Genomic DNA, 18,975 nt, shown 5'->3' on the forward strand with positions numbered 1-18,975 from the left:
TCTCTCTCTCTCTGTCTCTCTCTCTCTGTCTCTCTCTCTCTCTGTCTCTCTCTCTCTCTGTCTCTCTCTCTCTCTCTGTCTCTCTCTCTCTCTCTGTCTCTCTCTCTTTATCTCTCTCTCTCTGTCTCTGTCTCTGTCTCTCTCTCTCTCTCTCTCTGTCTCTCTCTCTCTCTCTCTCTGTCTCTCTCTCTTTATCTCTCTCTCTCTTTCTCTCTCTCTCTCTCTCTCTCTCTCTCTCTCTCTCTCTGTCTCTCTCTCTCTCTCTCTCTCTGTCTCTCTCTCTTTATCTCTCTCTCTCTTTCTCTCTCTCTCTCTCTCTCTCTCTCTCTCTCTCTGTCTCTGTCTCTCTCTCTGTCTCTCTCTCTCTCTCTCTCTATCAGAGAAGTGTAAAGTGTAACCGATCCAGCGTGGAGCAGATGGTTGTGTTTGCTTTTGAATGATTATTGATTTCAGTCCATAGGGAATAACTACTCTGCTACCAGGGCCCCCACATATCTACAAATTCTACATATAAAGTGACTTGATGTGTAAAGGTGTTTTTTGATTGGCTCTATCAGGCCTTGTGGAGTTGTGTTATCTTTCTGTCTCCTCCCGTTCCAGTTTTTCAGCACTACTACCACGGACCCGTGCTGACCACCACCAACAGCACGGTGGTGCTCCAGCAGATCGCTGAGATCCTGGAGAAGGCAAACAACCAAACTGAGAACAAAATCAAGCCTCTAAACGAGACGGCGTCGGTGCTGGGACATTTAGAGAGTCATGTTAATGTCTTCCTGCCCGAGACTCTGGTGGTGTGCACCAGAGAAAGACCCGTCCTCTGTCTGCTGCTCATGTTGGGGACTTTGTGGTTCGGTTACGCCCTCTACATCATCAAGAGAAGGTTAGTCCACCAGCCTGAGCTGTTTGCATGACCCTGCAATGAAAACTCTTTGATTCTCTGTACATTTGAGTTAAAACAAAACAAGAAAGTCGGTCATTACAAACTCACGATGCAGACAAACAGCCCCACAGGATTCTCTGTTAAATAAGAGATCCCAATTTCTAATAAATACCAAAAGTTTCATATTTAAAAAAAACGTCCATAAAAAGTATTTTGATGCAACCAGAGTGAAAGTGAAGTGTGGGCGGCAGTAGCTCAGTCTGTAGGGACTTGGTTTGGGAATCGGAGGGTCACCGGTTCAGGTCCCGGCACGGACCAAGTCCGGAAATTGGTGTGGTAGCTGGAAAGGTGCCAGTCCACTTCTTGAGCACTGCCGAGGTGCCCTTGAGCAAGGCACCTAACCCCCCTCACCAGCTCAGGAGCGCCTGCTGTGGGCAGCCCCCTCACTCTGAGACCTCTCCATTAGTGCATGTCCATAGGATCCTGTGTGTGCATGTGTGTGTATTTCGGCCTATGTTTGTGTAGCATGTTAACTAGACAGAGTGTAAAAACGAATTTCCCCTCGCGGGATCAATAAAGTATAAATTATTATTATTAGAAATGACCCGGAAGCATTTAAGTAGCGGCCGTGATAAGAGCCGTTTGAATTCTCTAAAAGTTAAGGAAAGGTGGGTCAATGCTTCCTTTATAACCTCCTTTAGGATACACTGGACCATCCTTTAGGAAAGGAGATGAGATATGCCGCCCCACAATTCCTTGCGGCCGCAACATTTAAAGTGACATTAACGATGATCGTAAAGTGACACAGATCATGAAAGAGATAAAAAGATAAGAGACTTTTTTATCAGATGATGTTTTATTCAACATATTTCATTCACTTAAGGATGCTTTGTGCAGTTGTACATTTGTATGTTTAAAATATTTTGTATATCTTTCATAAATGTAACAATTAATTTCATATTTATGTTGATGTTGATTTCTGAGTGGACAGGAAGCTGATGGTTTCACTTTTCTTACTTGTAGTCTGGTATTCTATATTTTTTTTATTTCAATCCCAACCTTGTGGTGATCAGGATTATTTCACCGGTAAGAAGGCACAGGGGAAAGTTTTTTAGATGCGCGTCATTACGTCATTAACCTCCGCCGGCCCGTCACATTTAATTACGTCTCCTAGTGGAAATGTGGTCGAATTGTCAGAGCAACGAGATCTCTTTTGGTTTTTTATCTTCTTCTCAATTCTCAGGAGATCCCAGCAACACAAGAAGTTTTCTCCTTAAACTCTTTATATGTGATGTTTTGATCCAGCAGATGTCGCCCTTGAGCACCAGCATGAAACCAAAACAACCCGCGCTGCATTGTTGTGTTAGCATGCTAATGCTAGTGATCTTTATTCTGCTCGTATCTTCACACTGCATGTAAATTTACCTGAAATGAGCGTGATCTAGAAACACAGTTAAGCAGTGAGTACAGTATGTTATTCTTCTTTTCTCTAGTCCCTCAATTAAACAACTTTTATACACGAGGGGAGGAGTCAGCCGGCTGTCCGGGCGATGTAAACAAACTGAAGATAGGACTCTGAAAACTCTGAAAACATCACAGACAGTGGGACTCGGGTGTTACACCCATTGTAGACAGTCATGACTCACAGAGTTATTTTCAGAGGAGATACTTCTCCTCTGAAGGAGATTTCTACATTTAAGTGTGAAAAATCACATATAAAGACTTTAAACATGAAGTACTCATGGAAGGGACTCTTCCTGTCTGAGTCCTGGGATTCAGGGTTCTGAGAGAGAGTTTGACGATGTTTAATATTTGTGACCTTTCTCCTCAACAGCCCGTACCTGAACTGCAGAGTCAGAGAGGTTGTGTCTGACTGTGCTCTGCCCATCTCCGTGGTGATATTCTCCTTCATCGGCTCTTACCTGTTCCTCGACATTCAGCGTGAGTACAAAACTCTCCAATCAAAGAGCTGATAGAAGAATCCCCCTGAGACTTCAATCAATCAATCAATCAATTTTTATTTGTATAGCGTCAACTCATAACAAGTGTCATCTCGAGACACTTTACAAAAAGCAGGTAAAAGACCTTACTCATTGTTATGTTACATAAAGCAGGTAAAAGACCTTACTCATTGTTATGTTACATAAAGCAGGTAAAAGACCTTACTCATTGTTGTGTTACATAAAGCAGGTAAAAGACCTTACTCATTGTTGTGTTACATAAAGCAGGTAAAAGACCTTACTCATTGTTGTGTTACATAAAGCAGGTAAAAGACCTTACTCATTGTTATGTTATATAAAGCAGGTAAAAGACCTTACTTACTGTTTTATTACAAAGATCCGGCCTATCTATCATGAGCACTTTAGCAAAGCAGCAAAAGTTACAGTGGTAAGAAAAAACTGTCTTATTAAAAGGCAGAAATCTTCGGCCGGATCCCCGGCTCATGATGAAACAGTCTTCACAGGTGTAGACTGCACCGGGCTTGGAAAGGGATAGGGTGAGAGATGGGATAAGATGCAGGAAGAGGGATAGGGAGCAAGAGGGGGGGGGGGGGGGGGGTTGTTCAGGGGTAGCCGTCCATCAACGATCCTGTGGGGGGGGGTTGCCAGGTCATAGCCTTGGCACAGTAGACACCCTTCACTGTTGGCAGTGAAAACAAAGAGTGGATCAGAGACTCTGGGTTGAATGTTGCAGCAGAGCAGTGCAATGCTCCGGGTTTTACTCTGCTGTGTAACACTGTGATTGCACTGTGACTCTTTCTGAGTTAGTCACGTTTTCCTTAAATCTTTGTCTCCTTTCAGTTCCTGTGTTCAGTGTCCACGACGGGCCCATCTTCAACTTCCCTCCCTTCGAGAGGCTGTCTGGCATGAACACGCTGAGCGCCGTCGGTCTGGGTTTCCTCCTTGCATTGCTCATCTTTATAGACCAGAACATCGTCATCTCTCTCACACACGTTCCAGAACACAAGTAAGACAAAAACCTTTGCTAGACCGTCCTGATCTGTGGTGCATGAAGGCGTGCAATAACTGGATACTGTGTATGTGTACGTACATACTCCGTGCGCGCTGCGGTCCGTCTCCGGCACGTGTCACCAACGGCACTACGTCTCTGCTCCGTTTCAAATATGCAGCGAGTCTATTTTCACCGGAGTACGCTGCAGGCACGCGTCAAGCTGGACAGAATATGACAGCTCGGACAGGAAGTCAGACAAGGAAACGCACAGAGCATCCGGTCAATTTCAAAATGAAACACAATATACGAACTCGCGATTGTATTTTTCATCACTTTATCAACATGACGTCAAAACAGAAAGAACATCAAACCATCCTCAGAAAGACATAGCAACATGTTGTTTGCATCTCTTTATTCCCGCGGGATCTTGTAGTTCTCATGTGATGTGTCATGGTTGCGCTCCGCTGCGCTGACGTCCCAGAAACAGATCCAGTGAGAATGGGCGCGACCCGTCTGACGGAGCAAAACCGTGGCGCTGACGGACCGTTGGCGCACACAGAGTATGTGTGAATTGTGGGGTAGGGTCAGTATTTGTGAATTGGGGGTAGGGTCAGTATGTGTGAATTGGGGGTAGGGTCAGTATGTGTGAATTGGGGGGTAGGGTCAGTATGTGTGAATTGGGGGGTAGGGTCAGTAGTCAGTATGTGTGAATTGGGGGTAGGGTCAGTATGTGTGAATTGGGGGGTAGGGTCAGTATGTGTGAATTGGGGGGTAGGGTCAGTATTTGTGAATTGGGGGGTAGGGTCAGTATGTGTGAATTGGGGGTAGGGTCAGTATGTGTGAATTGGGGGGTAGGGTCAGTATGTGTGAATTGTGGGGTAGGGTCAGTATGTGTGAATTGGGGGGTAGGGTCAGTATGTGTGAATTGGGGGGTAGGGTCAGTGTGTGTGAATTGGGGGTAGGGTCAGTATGTGTGAATTGGGGGTAGGGTCAGTATGTGTGAATTGGGGGGTAGGGTCAGTATGTGTGAATTGGGGGGTAGGGTCAGTATGTGTGAATTGTGGGGTAGGGTCAGTTTGTGTGAATTGGGGGTAGGGTCAGTGTGTGTGAATTGGGGGGTAGGGTCAGTATGTGTGAATTGGGGGTAGGGTCAGTATGTGTGAATTGTGGGGTAGAGTCAGTGTGTGTGAATTGGGGGTAGGGTCAGTGTGTGTGAATTGGGGGGTAGGGTCAGTATGTGTGAATTGTGGGGTAGGGTCAGTATGTGTGAATTGGGGGGTAGGGTCAGTGTGTGTGAATTGGGGGGTAGGGTCAGTATTTGTGAATTGGGGGGTAGGGTCAGTATTTGTGAATTGGGGGGTAGGGTCAGTATTTGTGAATTGGGGGGTAGGGTCAGTATGTGTGAATTGGGGGGTAGGGTCAGTGTGTGTGAATTGGGGGGTAGGGTCAGTATGTGTGAATTGGGGGGTAGGGTCAGTGTGTGTGAATTGGGGGGTAGGGTCAGTATGTGTGAATTGGGGGGTAGGGTCAGTATGTGTGAATTGGGGGGTAGGGTCAGTATTTGTGAATTGGGGGGTAGGGTCAGTATTTGTGAATTGGGGGTAGGGTCAGTATGTGTGAATTGGGGGGTAGGGTCAGTGTGTGTGAATTGGGGGGTAGGGTCAGTATGTGTGAATTGGGGGTAGGGTCAGTATGTGTGAATTGGGGGGTAGGGTCAGTGTGTGTGAATTGGGGGGTAGGGTCAGTGTGTGTGAATTGGGGGGTAGGGTCAGTGTGTGTGAATTGGGGGGTAGGGTCAGTGTGTGTGAATTGGGGGGTAGGGTCAGTATTTGTGAATTGGGGGGTAGGGTCAGTGTGTGTGAATTGGGGGGTAGGGTCAGTATGTGTGAATTGGGGGGTAGGGTCAGTGTGTGTGAATTGGGGGGTAGGGTCAGTGTGTGTGAATTGGGGGGTAGGGTCAGTGTGTGTGAATTGGGGGGTAGGGTCAGTGTGTGTGAATTGGGGGTAGGGTCAGTGTGTGTGAATTGGGGGGTAGGGTCAGTGTGTGTGAATTGGGGGGTAGGGTCAGCGGTGAGAAGAGTGGTAGTGCTGCTGCAGACTTTCATTGTAACCTTTGCTCGTTCCTGTCTGATCCAGGCTGCTCAAAGGAACAGCGTTCCACTGGGACTTAATGCTGACTGGATTCATCAACATCCTCATGTCCTGTCTGGGGTTACCATGGATGCACGCTGCCTTCCCACATTCCTCCCTACACGCCCGGCAGCTGGCCAAGGTGGAACAGCACGTCGAGAACGGACACGTCTACACGACGTGAGTCGAGTTCAAACACACCGAGCACTGAAAGAAAAAACTCTCCAGCCCTCAGATCAGATGACACGACTCCAAAACTATTCTGGAAGCTCAACTTCAAACTAAAGAAAATACATTTAGTTTACACTGTCTCAACCCAATTTACACTTTCTCTCAGGCTTTTTTCTTCTTCTTAATAATATATATATATTCTTTAATAAAGTAGATGTTTAAAGTATCCTGAATAAAAAGTGTTAGTGCTGATATAAAAACCGATGGTCACAATCCTGAGAAGTGAAATAATGTTTTAAGATAAGATAGTCCTTTATTTATCCCACAAATGGGAAATTTACATTGTTACAGCAGCAAAGAGCAAAGATTGCAAACAAAAAGTCAACACAGTACAATTTAAAGAAAAAAAGAAAACTTAAAAAATGTACAAAAAAAAAAATACAAAAACATTTTCATCACATTAATGATAATATGATATTATAGATCGGTTTCTTCTAACCGCCCCCCCCCCCCCGAGTTAATTTCTCTGCCTTTGTGTGGAACAGGATCGTCAGCGTGAAGGAGCAGCGTCTGACCTCTCTGGTGGCGAACATCCTGATTGGTTTGTCTGCGTTCATGCTGCCCCTCCCCCTGCAGTGGATCCCAAAGCCCGTCCTCTACGGCCTCTTCCTTTACATCGCAGCCACGTCGCTCGATGGGAACCAGATGGTGGACCGCATGGCGCTGCTGCTGAAGGAACAGGTGAGCTGGCAGGACCCCCCAGGTGTAATGGATTTGTTTGTTTACTTCAGTGTTTCCTCTAAAGTCCAAAATGAGGCAGCTCTGAATAAATCAGCAAGGTGATGTTCTCAGAGTTATGAGGAAAACGACCACATTAAAGCGCCTAAAGGAGATCACATTTTAAACGTCGGGAGGTTTGAAGACTCCACACCATGGGAGACCGGAGGTGATTCATTCAGTAAGGAAGTGACGTCATTTACGTTTCCAGAACCGGCCGCATTCACCCGTTTATTTAATTTTTATTAAATTCAAGAAGAGTAATGCTCATATACAGTCAGTTTAAAAAAAACAATATCACAATGTAAAAGACAGATTAAATAATTAAATAACAGTACATAAAGGAAAGAACAAATGAAAGACAGTAATATACAGAATATAAAATAAACCAATAAAGACACATTTAAATAGTGAAATCATTATTTAAATAGAGGAGGAAAGGTTTTATAATAATGCAGATATTTGTTATATTTTTTGTTGTTAACTAAAATAATGATTTCAGTCGGGACTTTAAATTAAGATTAAATTAATCCACGCTCGTTTGTTTTGATTTGGAGGCGGACGTGAAGTGACGATTTAGGTTTAATTTCGCACTGCATTGTGGGTGGTAAAATACAATTCATTTCCTGAAAGCACGCATCTGATCCATACTGCATGAAACCAGGAAGTTAGTATCCATACTGAAATGTTCAGTATACTGAGGTGGACCAAAAAAATGACCACTGAATGACCACGAGAGTTCAGACTACTGAAACTCCTACTGAAAAGTACTGACTACTGAACTGTGACTATTATATTATATTATATTATATTATTATATTATTATATTATATTATTATTATATAAAGTACTGACTACTGAACTGTGACTATTATATTATATTATTATATTATTATATTATTATATTATATTATTATTATATAAAGTACTGACTACTGAACTGTGACTATTATATTATATTATTATATTATTATATTATTATATTATATTATTATTATATAAAGTACTGACTACTGAACTGTGACTATTATATTATACTATTATATTATATTATATTATTATATTATATTATTATTATATAAAGTACTGACTACTGAACTGTGACTATTATATTATATTATTATATTATTATATTATTATATTATATTATTATTATATAAAGTACTGACTACTGAACTGTGACTATTATATTATATTATTATATTATATTATATTATTATATTATATTATTATTATATAAAGTACTGACTACTGAACTGTGACTATTATATTATATTATTATATTATATTATATTATTATATTATATTATTATTATATAAAGTACTGACTACTGTACTGTGACTATTATATTATATTATTATATTATATTATATTATTATATTATATTATTATTATATAAAGTACTGACTACTGAACTGTGACTATTATATTATATTATTATATTATATTATATTATATTATATTATATTATTATATAAAGTACTGACTACTGAACTGTGACTATTATATTATATTATTATATTATATTATATTATATTATTATATAAAGTACTGACTACTGAACTGTGACTATTATATTATATTATTATATTATATTATATTATATTATATTATATTATTATATAAAGTACTGACTACTGAACTGTGACTATTATATTATATTATTATATTATATTATATTATATTATATTATATTATTATATAAAGTACTGACTACTGAACTGTGACTATTATATTATATTATTATATTATATTATATTATATTATATTATATTATATTATTATATAAAGTACTGACTACTGAACTGTGACTATTATATTATTATATTATATTATATTATATTATATTATATTATATTATATTATATTATTATATAAAGTACTGACTACTGAACTGTGGATATTCAGAAAGGGCCCGGGCATTCTGCTCCTCTGCTCCCAGTCTGTGTAACGCTCTCCCCGAGCAGCAGAGGGCGCCACAGCCTGCGGACGCTTTTAAAAAGGGCTCTAAAAACCTTTTTAACACAGCCTTCTGCTTGTGCTTTTAGTTTCCTTTGTTGCTTAATTTTTTTATTTATTTCTATCTTATGTTTTTCTGGAGCACTTTGAGATTATTTTGGGTTATAAATTAAATGTATTATTATTATTATTATTATTATTATTATTGTTATTATTATTGTTATTATTATTATTATATTATTATTATATTATTATTATTATTGTTATTATTGTTATTATTATTATTGTTATTATTATTATATTATTATTATTATTGTTATTGTTGTTATTATTATTGTTATTGTTATTGTTATTATTATTGTTATTATCATTATTATTATTGTTGTTATTATTGTTATTATTATTATTATTTGTTTGTTCACTTCATGCTCAATGTGACTCTCGTCGTTTGAATCTCCTGATCACAAGCAGTGCTAGATGTTAGGAGAACTTTTATTTCAGGTACTAAACACTAATAATCCTGTAAAGTTATAACCATGACACTTTGCTGTTGTTGGAAGTTGAGTATATTATAATTTGAAATGTTATCTAAGTTGAGATTTCTATTGAAAACATGAACAATGAATATATCTGAGAAGAGGTCTGTATCAACAACAAGAGCATGCTGGTGATCAAACAGATCAGTATGGAAACAGGGAATGCTAACGCTAACACTAGCTAAGTAGGAGCTGAGATTTTGAATGGTAACTGTATTTGATCTGTCTCTGTCTAGACCTCGTATCCTCCCACACACTACATCCGCCGTGTGCCTCAAAGGAAGGTCCACTACTTCACGGGTCTGCAGATGATCCAGCTGATCGTCCTGTGTGCGTTTGGGATGTATCCTCTGCCCTACATGAAGATGGTCTTCCCTCTGTTGATGATCCTGCTCGTACCTATCAGGTGAGATTGTCAGAGGGGGAACCAACCTGAATGTTACAACGATGAAGGAACTGAAATGAGTAAAGTGGTCTGAACTTTCCCAGAGGAGCTGAGTGTTAGTATGAACATGTCCTCAATAAGAGGCAGGATGTGTGGATGATGTGTTCCTGCTCCTCCTGCACCTGAGAACATCTCTGAAAACATCTCTCTAAACCAAAGGGAGCCTTCCCCCTCTCTGACCGACACGTCTGGATTTCATGTGAAAAAACTCAGATTTTTACACGGTCATTTTACTCTTTAGGAAAGTTTATTTATGTTGCACATTTCAACAACAAGGCAATTCAAAGTAAGACATCAAAAAGCATCATGACAGAGGAAAGAAAATAAACTTAATTAATTAATTAAAAAAATCACTGAAATTATAAAATCTGAAAATATGTTCCAATAAAAGTAATTCAAATGAAATTAATTGAAATAAATAAAGTAAAAATATAAAAAAGAGTTAAAAGTTACAGTGCAGAGTAAAAGTTTAAAATGGTTATTAAAGCTGTTTAATGAAAGGCAGCTGTAAACAGGTGAGTCTTCAACCTCCATTTAAAAGAGCTGAGAGTTTCAGCAGACCTGCAGTTTTCTGGGAGTTTGTTCCAGATATAGAGAGCATAGAAACTGAACACTGCTTTACTGGATATATTCAGACATCATCTTCTAGCGTCTGTGAAAACAATCTCAGTCTAGTCTGTGGAGTTCTAGAAAAATTTTAAACTGTTGAATGGTCTAATGGTCTAAACCCAAAGTGCTCAGGTCTTACTGTGAAGAAGGATTACCTGTACAGTATCGCCTTCATCACATGTTTTCTCTCTCTCCCTCTCTCTTTATCTCAGGACTAGCCTGCTTCCCAGAATGATTGACGCCAAGTACCTCGACATCATGGACTCCCAGCACATGTAGAACAGTGCCCTTTTCTCCAGCTGGAAGGGGAACAGACTCACCACTCAGCGATTGTGTTACTTTACAAACTAAAGGCATTTTGGACAGCAAGAATTCACCGAACTCTGCCCCCTGCTGGTGACTGGACGACTGCCCGCGCAGCTTATTTACTTTCTCCTCGTTCACCAAACAGGAAGCGTCTTTTTGTTATTTAACATTCCTCCAATGATCATGTAGTTTTATTATTAAACACACAGATCTGTGCAGTGTGGTCTTCACGTTGGTTTCATAAAGCACGCTGAAGCCAGATGGTCCAGATGTTTAGATAAAAAAAACTGCTGCTTGTCTTGTGAGGAGAACGATAACATGATGATAATGTAAGTATGAAGGTGATTTGTTCTGTTGTGATTGAATCAAACTGTTCTTAAATAAAGCCCTTTAGTGGAACTGAATGAACATTTGATTTACACTGAACCTCCAAGTGAACATCAGCTGTAACTACACCATCACACAGCAGTAACCCCTCGCCACCGATCGTGGAATAGGGCGGGGTCAGATGTCCGACGCCTCCCCGTCACTGTTCTTATTGGATATCCCGGGCGGCGGACATCAGATGGGCGTGGTCTGGGGTGAATGGATGTACAGCACCATCTGCTGGATGAGCGCAAGAACTACAACTATACCTATAAATAAATATAATTTTATTGTTTAATTATTCTGTTCTTTATGATGATACATAACAACATATGATTTCATTTTTTTAAGCTTCATTCTGCTTTTATTCAGATTCATTATTATAAAGTCATTACTGTTGATGTTGTGTTCCTGTAGCCTCAGGAAACCGTATTCAATGTTCATGCTTTGCAGAAGAAATACAAATATAAACTTATAATTCAATATAAATGTGAATAACTTTTACTATTATATTCATTTTTAGCTTCATTTTTTATTTATTTATTTAGTTCATTATTATGAAATAATTATTGTTGTACTCAGAACACAATTATTTTGAAAGCTCTTCACAATGTAGAGATGAAGGCAACAAACTGTACGTCATTTCCTCTGACACTTTAATTCTTTTGCCCTGATAATCCTCAACTATAACACACACATATCACTGCTCAGGAAACATGACACCTGCATGGCGGGGTTGTGGAGAAAGCAGAAGCTAAGATATGAAATCAAGAGGGCTAAGCTCCAATGTAAGAATAAAATAGAGCAGGGGTTCTCAAACTTTTTTTAGACCATGGACCCCTTTCAGGTGAGAAATCTTTCCAAGGACCCCCCTCATTATCTTAACGTTGATAAGCATATATTAATACTCTGTAATAATGTACTATGTACTTTGCAACGATAGAATTAGGCTACATTTATACTTTCCAAGTAATTCATTTTATAAACTTTGAGAAAATGTTTTTATTTTTATAGTAGTCCTATCTTCAGTTTGTTTACATCGCCCGGACGGCCGGCTGACTCCTCCCCTCGTGTATAAAAGTTGTTTAATTGAGGGACTAGAGAAAAGAAGACTAACATACTGTACTCACTGCTTAACTGTGTTTCTAGATCACGCTCATTTCAGGTAAATTTACATGCAGTGTGAAGACACGAGCAGAATAAAGATCACTAGCATTAGCATGCTAACACAACAATGCAGCGCGAGTTGTTTTGGTTTCATGTTGGTGCTCAAGGGCGACATCTGCTGGATCAAAAAAATCACATTTAAAGCCTTTAACAAAATACATTTATAGTTTAAACATTTTTAAACTATACATTTTATGGTGTACCAGCAAGGGTTTTAGTTTTTAGTTTATTTTAATCAATGATGTAGTGAAGCAAATGAAAATCTAATTTTGAGTTTCAACAACAAGAAAAAAAGTCAAAATTCTGAGATTAAAAAGTCATTATCATTTCATAAAAAGTCATAATTATGAGATTTGACTCAATGTGAGCAGTTTTAATGCAAATCAAAGTTTTTTTCTTTTTTTTTCTCCTGTCACTAACGGGCTTCCATACCGACGGACGTGTTGCAATCTCAGCCCCCTGGCGACTTATTGGAAAATGCGTATGTGTGACGTAATGGGACAGGTGTGTTCTGGGTAGTAAAAACCAAAGTGTAGCGATGGTAATCAGTCTGAGTCTACGGTGTGAACGTGATGGTAGCGCAGTCCATTCTCCAGCCGAACGCTAGCAAGCAAAGTGCCTTTTATGCCCGTGAATGTGTACCACTGTGAAGTAATAAAGCCCGAGTTCATTGCTGCAACCACCGCCTCGCTGGTCAGTTCTTCGGCGCTGTTAACCCGGACCACTAGATGCAAGTTACCTGCTACGAGCCAAGTTATTAGCATGAGACCAGCTCGCTCCCAACTACGGTTTGGAGCGTGGAAGCTGTGAAGGTAACACTGGGGGCTCGTCCGGGATCAACAAGCAAGAAGAAAAGTGAGAGAAAAAGAAAAGTTACGTTGGACGGTCGGAAGCAGAATGACGGCGCTCGGAGCCAGAGCTAAAGCTACTGCTAATGCTAGCGTTTGGACTAAAAGGCCTGTCGAGATGGAAACCCCAAATGTAAGCAAAAATCTGTTTTTAATGGATATAAGAGACACTAACATGGACCCGGTCAACCACATGAACGGCCGATATGCCGACAGCACTAACCCCTTCGCGGCTAGCATGGAGCTAACGTTAGGCGCGGACGAAGCGGCAGTTCATGGCCAGACGCCGTCGTTCAACCTAGCTCTCCCCCCCACGCCACCGCCATCACGGTTGACTAACCCGTTCCTAACGCCCATGGAACAACAATATAAAGCTGACGGTGAGTCCCCGTATTTCCATCAGCAAATATGTGACTGTTCAAAAAGTATGGCAGCCAGCCCAGTTGCAGCATTACCTTACGGGTTAGAAAATAGCCCTGTTCAACCGTTTGCCCTACATGCCGCTAACCAGCTAGCTAACCCGTTCACCCCCGCGAACTGCACGGCACAAAACCCTTTTGCCCACGCATTGTCCCCCCAGTTCACGTCGACACCATTTCCACCCCACATGCCACAGCCCGTGGAACGTTGTGGAGTTAGAAGCTATGATGATAACTATGCCCCACACCGTGACCCCTACCAATACGGCCAGTCAGCTGTGAGAAGGGCCAAGTCGGCGCCACGTGTCGGGTCATCACACACAGCACCAGCTGTTGAAATAATGGACACTAGTGATGATGAACATTACGGATATAAAGAGAGAATTCCGATATTAAAGCCAGGCCATTTTGACGGGACGGGCTCCTGGAAAGACTTTATTCACCGGTTTGAAAGCTGTGCAAAGGCAAACCATTGGTCAGAGGCGACAATGGCGGTTCAACTGAGATTCAGCCTGACTGGCGCGGCCTTAGCTATCGTCCATAAAAACCCCAGATCTGACCGTTGGAGCTACCACCGGATTGTGGCTGAAATAGAGACCGCCTACGGGCCGCGCTCTGAGCACGCAGCAGCCATCGGCATTGAACTGAGACAGAGGGTTAGGGGGCAGAACGAAGCCCTGCACCTCTTAAGGGATGATATCTACGAGAAAGTTTCCACGGTGTATGCTGACTGTACAGAGCTGGAGCAGGACGCCATCAGTGTTGAGGTCTTCATCAACGCCCTGGCCGACGCAGAGGTGGTGCAAAAACTACTGGAGCAACAGCCGCGCACCCTGGCGAAAGCATATGACATCGCACACAGCTACGAGACCACGAGGAGGGCCGCCAGAACAGTCACACAATTCATGCAGCCTGGCCAACGCAGTCTCGTCAATCAGAGAGCCAGGGCCGCCACGGTACGTGAGAATAACAGCATGCCAGCTTGTGTGGAGCCAGTGGGAGTAGCTGTTTGGTCTATCGACTCGCCAGAGAGGGCTCCAAGATATAATCAGCGATGGCGCCAGAAGAAAGACACAAATGTCAAAATGCCTATGGGGGATATTCAATGCCACAACTGCTCCGGTCTAGGTCATATGCAGAGAAACTGCCCTTCACCCCGTCGACCCAGGCAGCAAGCTCGGACAGTCAATAAGTACACAGCACCCGACACAGGTATAGTGGTCACCTGTACGGAAAGTCAGGAAGATGATATGTGTGTTAAAATATTGATATTTGGACTGGAAATGTGTGCCCTACTCGACTCTGGTGCTCGGAGGAATGTGCTGCCCCTCCATCTTTTCAACTCCATTCCCACAGAGTTCAAACCCCCAATGGAGCCATCTGTCGCACAGGTCCTACAGGGCATCGGCCCCGGTGGTCTGGCAGTGCTAGGGGAGGTTAACCTACCAGTACAAGTAGGGAGCAGAGCTACCAGTGTTAACTTTATTATGGCCGACACAGCAGAGAGCACAGAGGTTATCCTGGGGCACCCTTTCCTACATCAGACAAGCGCCCATCTGGACTATGGACGCCGTGAGATAACACTCTTCGGAGAAAAGGTACCTCGCTTTAACCCAAGCCATCAGCCCCAAGTGCACATTGTCAGGGTGGCCCGCACAACAGTGTTGGAGTCGGGGTGTGAGTATGTAGTCCCTGGCACCGCCCGCCTCCGCCGTGCTGCTGACGGAGACCTGATGCTGACCCCAACCAAAGGTTTCATCGAAAGGCACCACATTCTAGTGGCTCACATCATCGTACAGGCGCAGCGGTCCACGAACGTCCCCATCAGAGTCTTCAACCCTGGTGCCTTACCTGTCACGTTGAAGAGAGGCGCTGTCGCAGGGATCCTGCAGCCAGCCACGGTGTTGGGGAAGGTGGAGCCCCAACCACCCTTGGCCCAACCGGCCCCTGAATCTATTAACTCTGTCTCTGCTTCTTTACCCAGCCACCTGCAGGTCCTGTATAATGAGAGCTGTGCTAGTCTGCCCCAGGGTGACCACGAGAAGTTGGCCCATCTGCTACGGTCATACAGTGACGTCTTCTCCACCGGGCCCACTGACCTTGGTCGTACTGGCCTCGTGCAGCATGACATCCTCACCACCCCTGGTCCGCCTGTGAAACAGCAACCGCGCAAGATGGCTAGAGACAAACAAACTGCAGCAGACCAGCAGGTGCAGCAGAGCCTGGACACTGGTGTGGCCCAACCCAGCAACAGCAGCTGGGCTGCACCAATCGTTATGGTGAGGAAGAAGGACCAAACGTCACGGCTATGTGTTGACTACAGACCCTTAAATGAGAGAACCATAAAGGATGCTTATCCACTGCCCCGCATCCAGGACACCTTAGACACACTGTCTGCTGCCAGGTACTTCAGCACGCTGGACTTAACATCAGGATACTGGCAGGTGGAGATGACGCCGAGAGCCCGAAAAGCCGCTGCTTTCTGCACCCGTAAGGGCCTGTTTGAATGGAATGTGATGCCTTTCGGACTATGCAATGCGCCGGCCACATTCCAGAGGCTCATGGACCGTGTCCTGGCCGGGCTACAGTGGGAGACCTGTTTGGTGTACCTCGATGACATCATTGTCCTGGGGCGAGACGGCACTGAAATGGTGGAGCGACTCAGTCAAGTGTTTAACAGACTACGCGCAGCCAACCTGAAACTTAAACCTTCAAAGTGTTGCCTGTTCCGAGAGCAAGTGGCTTACCTGGGGCACATCGTCTCCGCCAAAGGTGTCGCCACTGACCCCCAAAAGATCCAAAAAGTGACTGAGTGGCCCGCACCCCAAAACGTCTCTGAAGTGCGTCAGTTTGTCGGCCTGGCTTCGTATTACCGACGCTTCGTCAAAGATTTCGCCACAGTTGCCAAGCCTCTCCACGAACTCACCAAAAAGTATGCACGTTTTAACTGGACGGATGAATGCCAGGAGGCGTTCGAGCAGCTGAAAAGCCGGCTGACATCAACACCCGTGCTGGGCTATCCCCTCGACAGTGGCGAGTTGCTCCTCGACACAGACGCCAGTGACTGGGGAATCGGAGCAGTCCTCTCCCAAGTGCAAGACGGTGAGGAGAGAGTGCTTGCCTATGGGAGCAGGAGATTGTCAGCCACCGAGCAAAACTACTGCACCACCAGACGAGTTCACCTCTCATTTCCGGCAGTACCTGCTAGGGAGATCATTCATCATACGGACTGACCACAGCAGCCTGCGCTGGTTGACTCGGATGAGGGAGCCTCAGGGCCAGCTCGCTCGCTGGCTCGAAAAACTGGCGGAGTACGATTTCCAGGTGATCCATCGTCCAGGGAGACACCACCAGAATGCTGACGCGCTCTCCAGAAGACCCTGCCAGACGTCGTGCCCCTGCACAATGCCAGAGCCTAGCCTCAGTAACCAGCTTCAGCACAAAGGGATTCAGTGCAACATGGCCGAGAGTCCAGCTGCAGAGGATGCCGGGGAAACTCCTGCAGAGCAACCTCCAGTGGGGGTAGTGGTGCCCGAAGGTAGCTATGGAGGCAGCCCCGCAGTCGAGCCTAAGTATCTTCCAGTGGGGGTAGTAGACGCTTTCAGTGACAATCAAGCTGGCTCTCTGTTCCGTCCAGTTATCTACAGGGTGAGTGAACCAGCCCAAACCAACCTGTTCGGTGGCTGGACCCAAGAGCAGTTAATCAGTGCCCAAGAAGCTGACCCAGATATAGCACCAGTGAGGAAGTGGATGGACGAGGGAAGTGGCAGGCCACCCTGGGCTGACATAGCACCCTACAGCCCTGCCACCAAAGCCTACTGGTCGCAGTGGAAAAGGCTCTACCAGAGAGACGGAGTTTTGCTGAGGAAATTTTACTGCACAGATGGAAAGGTGTTCTATCCACAGATTCTGCTGCCTCAAGAGTACCGCACCTCAGTGACAGAACAATTGCACGATGGCCCAGTCGGTGGCCACTTTGGAGGAGAAAGGACCCTCGCACGTCTCAAGGCCAGGTACTACTGGTACAATATGAGAGATGACGTCACTCTGTGGTGCCGCACCTGCACCAGCTGTGCTGAAAAAGCCCGCCCCAAGAAAACACCTCAAGCCACCATGGGCACCGTGCGAGTTGGCGCCCCCTTTGAACGGATCGCAGTCGATTTAATGGGACCACTAAATGAAACCGAAAGGCACAACCGCTACATAATAGTGGACTACTTTAGCAAATGGGTGGAAGCCTATCCTGTTCCCAATGAGCAAGCAACAACAGTGGCTGAAAAGATTGTTTCAGAGTGGGTGTGTAGGTACGGAGCTCCACAGTGCCTACACAGCGACCAGGGTACCAATTTCGAGTCAGCTGTGTTCCAGGGAATGTGTGAGTTGCTGGGAATCGACAAGACGCGGACCACGCCGTTTCGCCCCCAGTCAGACGGCCAAGTAGAACGCTTCAATGCCACCCTGCAGAAAATCATAGCCACCACTGCAGAACGATGTCACTGGGACTGGGACATTATGACCCCATATGCGGTCATGGCTTACCGGGCAACCAAACACAGCGCCACGGGCCTGACGCCTAACATGATGCTGTTCGGACGGGAAATTACAGAGCCAGTGGATCTTGTTGCCGGGTTGCCACCTGACCCAGACAACACTACTATCCCTCCATCCTATGTGGTACAGCTTAGGGAACGACTCGAGCTATCTCACCAGTTGGCCCGGGAGGCGCTGGGAAAATCTATCGAGCGTGCCAAACGACAATATGACAAAAATGTTTGCAGAGTCCAATACCAAGTCGGTGATGCTGTATGGTTCCTGGTCAAAGGCACCAAGAGAGTAAAAAATAAAGTACGAAAGTTCCTGCCTTCCTACGAGGGTCCGTACTTCGTCGTGGGTGTACTGGACGACTTGGTCTACCGGATTAAAAGGGGTCCGAGGATGAAGATGAAAGTCGTTCATCATGACAAGCTCAAAGCTTACCATTCCAGGACAACACTTGACAACGGCTGGGTCTTTAAAGAGGCTGAAATGTGGGCACCGGTGGAGGCGCCACCCCCGTCGTCAGACCCCAGTGCTTCAGAAATCGACCTCAGCCCCCTCAACGTTTGGGGCACATCACCAGAGACGGAGGACCCTGCTGTGGAGGCCCTCCCAGGTCTCTTCTCTCCACCACCATCATCGGCAGCTTCACCGAGCTGCAGCCAGCTCCCTTGCCAGCCTGCTGAGCCTTCACTGGACGAAGCTGGAACCCAGCATGAGGCTGGGGGACAAGCTGCTCGTCCTCTTTTGAGCTCCACCCCTCGGCGTCGACCCCGGAGGGTCCGCAGAGCTCCTGACATGTTTGGTGACTGGATTGGTCACTGAGCATATTTGCCTGAGGATGGGTGTAGGCGGATCGCTGCCCTCCTCAGA

General features: G+C 44.3%; 1 protein-coding gene across 1 annotated transcript in view; it reads left to right on the plus strand.

Annotated features, from left to right (window-relative positions):
• The window catches only part of LOC132981573 (protein NLRC3-like), a 46,229-nt gene that overhangs the window by 8,785 nt on the left and 18,469 nt on the right, over positions 1-18,975 (plus strand). The gene's annotated exons all lie outside the window — the stretch shown is intronic.

The sequence above is a fragment of the Labrus mixtus genome, chromosome 10 (genome assembly GCF_963584025.1).
Source record: "Labrus mixtus chromosome 10, fLabMix1.1, whole genome shotgun sequence".
NCBI lineage: Eukaryota > Metazoa > Chordata > Actinopteri > Labriformes > Labridae > Labrus > Labrus mixtus.